Source organism: Alexandromys fortis, unplaced genomic scaffold (genome assembly GCF_014885135.2).
Source record: "Alexandromys fortis isolate MF-2015 unplaced genomic scaffold, M_Fortis_MF-2015_v1.1 scaffold_117, whole genome shotgun sequence".
Taxonomy (NCBI): Eukaryota; Metazoa; Chordata; class Mammalia; order Rodentia; family Cricetidae; genus Alexandromys; species Alexandromys fortis.
In genome coordinates, this window is record NW_026068015.1 from 2510925 (window position 1) to 2513981 (window position 3057).

Below are 3057 nucleotides of genomic sequence, written 5' to 3' on the forward strand. Positions count from 1 at the left end.
GTTTAAGACTCTCCTCATTTATGTTTTCCTTGAGTATAAATTGGATATTTCTAATTTTCAGAATTATCAGTTTTGTTCCAGCAGTAATTATCCCTATGCTGTTAAAAAGCAATTTTCTGTTTCTAAGTTAATCGCTAAACTAGAAATATTCTGCAAGGAGTATCTTCTACCAGCAACACTCAATAGCATTTTTGTATCAATTTAGATATATAACTTTTATTTCTTCATGCTATTATTCAACATTATCATTTTTATTATTTTGCTAGACATATTTTCCCAGTTTTAAACATTGAGGGCTTTCTCCTGTTGATTTCTGATCTTGCAACAAACTTTAATCTTTCACACTAAAATTTCCTTCATTTGTAGGAAAGCCACCCATGTTAGTTTATATTTTTCTTACATCATTCCTAGTGACAACTTCTCCAGGGAGTCATTTCATCATTAGAATTTCATTTAAAATCTGAACCTCAACTTGGAGTTTGCTTCTTGCCTTTTGAAGCATCACTGTTTGTACACCACATGGAATACTGATCTAAACACCTGAATGTCTGAGTTCACTCATGCACATATACATGTCTGCCTATCTATTCAGAACTTTTCAAATAGATACTTTTGAATGCATGACTCAGAACTTTTCAAACAGATACTTCTGAATGCATGACTAGATGAACAGGCTTCTTTCAATCTCCATTGCTAAGTTATAATTTATGTCTTTAACAGTGCTCCTTCTCTATAAAATATTTTTGTCTATTTAATGCAAATATAGACATCAAATAGTTGTGGGAACTATTGATATCAGACTAAAGATTCATACAAAGTTTAATTAATTTCAGCCATGCAATGCACTTCAAAGTATTACTTCCTAATATACATATGCAGCTCCTTATTACTAACCCTAAACTTCACTCTCATTCATTTGTAATAAATTTTTTTGGAAGTTTTGTAATTATATTTATGTACAGAAAACTCAGCAGTACATTTAACCCAGTTTAGTGGCGAGTTCTTTGGCCTTTGCCTTTTCCAGCTTGGCAATTAGAGCCGCAGGCTTAGGACGTTGCCTCCCCAGTGGCGGCAGATCTCATCATATCCGTTGTTGTAACGTTGTTGTCCTAATAGCTTCCACCACCTTGACCAGAGCACCCTTGTCTTCCGAGTTAACCTGTGTGAAGGCAACAGTAGTACACGTCTTCCTGTGGACCAGCCGCCCTAGCCTGGCCTTTCCCTTGATGATGCAGTAGGGGACCCCCATCTTGCGACACAGAGCAGGCAGGAAGACCACCAGCTCAATGGGGTCTACATCGTGGACAATCACAAACAGCTGAGCCTTCTTGTTCTCTACCAAAGTGGTGACTGTATTGACACCCACTCGAAGGACAGGTGGTCTCTTAGTAGGGACATCCCCTTTGCCAGCAGCTTTCTTCTCAGCACGGGCCAGCAGCCTCTGCTTCTTTTCCTGCTTGGTCTCTGGCCTGTACTTGTGGGCAAGTTTAAGCGTGTGAGATCTCTCTTGGGCTGGATGTCATGCCCAATGCCGAAGTTCTTAGGCCTCTTCTCAAACAAAGGATTCACCACCTTCTTCGTCTCCTGCTTCTTTAGGAAGGCGGGGGCCGGGGCCACCTTCTTCCCCTTGGCCTTCTTTACCTTGGGCATCTTGCCGGGCTGGAGGAGAGAGCTTTTTTTTTTTTCGATTATTTACATAGAGCGAGCTGCTCTCGAACCTGGGACCTCGGGAACAGCAGTCGGCACTCAGCCTCTGAGCCACCTCAGATGGCTGTCTCTGCTGTACTCCTTATTTTATTTGAGTTTCAATATCTAAGTAAAATTTTACTTCTTTATAAGATATTATTTGTATATTATTGGCTTCTATACAGTCACAAAGTTTATAACAATTTCCATAATTCCATAAGAATATTTCCATATTTCCCCTGAGTGAACAACAATGGATTCTTCAACTAGCAACCAAAAACTCTTTACTAGATTGTTCTATTGTGGAACTACTCTTTGTTTGTCAACACTGTATTGCTTCTTCAACTTAAATAATTTATCTCAGATTTATTGTTGTTAAATAAATGATAATTTTGACCTGAGTAGTGTTTCGGTGCATGATTATATGGTCATTTGTTACTTGACACAGTCAGAATTTATTGAACACTCAAGTGTTTGATAGTCATCTGTGAATGCTCTCTTATTAACATAATTATACAAATATCTGTGTGATAAAAGTTTTGAATGTACATGGACAAAAACAAACAATATGATACCTAGTCAATGTGGTAATGATATCGTGTTTTCTCAGATACCATCACTATATACCTGCTCTATTTTTTATCAGAGGTTTGTATTATCATGTTTTGTTTCTGTATATTTTGTTTCATCATTATCAAATATATTCAGTTATAGCTTGTACATTATCAGAGATTTTTATTGCTTTGTTTTGTGTTGCATTAGGAGCGGCAGGGCTGTGTCCCCGACATCCGGCTGCCCGCATGGCTAGCTTATGCCCAAAATAATTACATGGAAACTGTATTCTATTAAACACTGCCTGGCCCGGCTAGTTCCAGCTTCTTATTGGCTAGCTCTTACATATTGGTCTAACCCATTTCTAATATTCTATGTAGCCCACAAGCTGGCTTACCAGGGAGGATCTTAACCTGCGTCTGTCTGGAGTGGAAGAACCATGGCGACTCCTTGACTCAGCTTCTTTTTCCCAGCATTCTCTTCTGTTTACTCCACCTACCTAATTTTCTGTCCTATGAGGGCCGAGGCAGTTTCTTTATTATTAACCAATGAAAGCAACAGATAAGATACAAGACCCACCTCCATCAGTTTTGTGCCCATATGCTTTGTTTTCTTTTTTAATACAGGTCCTAGAGTATTTATTGTTATGAAGAGACACCATAACCATGCCAAATCTTATAAAGCAATACATTTAATTGGAGTGGGCGTAGAGGTTCAGAGGTTTCACCCATTATTGTCTTAGTGGGAAGCACAGTGGCACATAGGCAAAGTACTGGAGAAGGAATCAAGAGTTCTCCATCTGGATAGGTAAGCAGCAGG

At 38.8% G+C, this 3057-nt stretch overlaps 1 pseudogene; it reads right to left on the bottom strand.

The window, feature by feature from the left end:
- Positions 1-926: 926 nt before the first annotated feature.
- Positions 927-1650, bottom strand: LOC126513772 (60S ribosomal protein L7a-like; annotated as a pseudogene).
- Positions 1651-3057: the final 1407 nt, after the last annotated feature.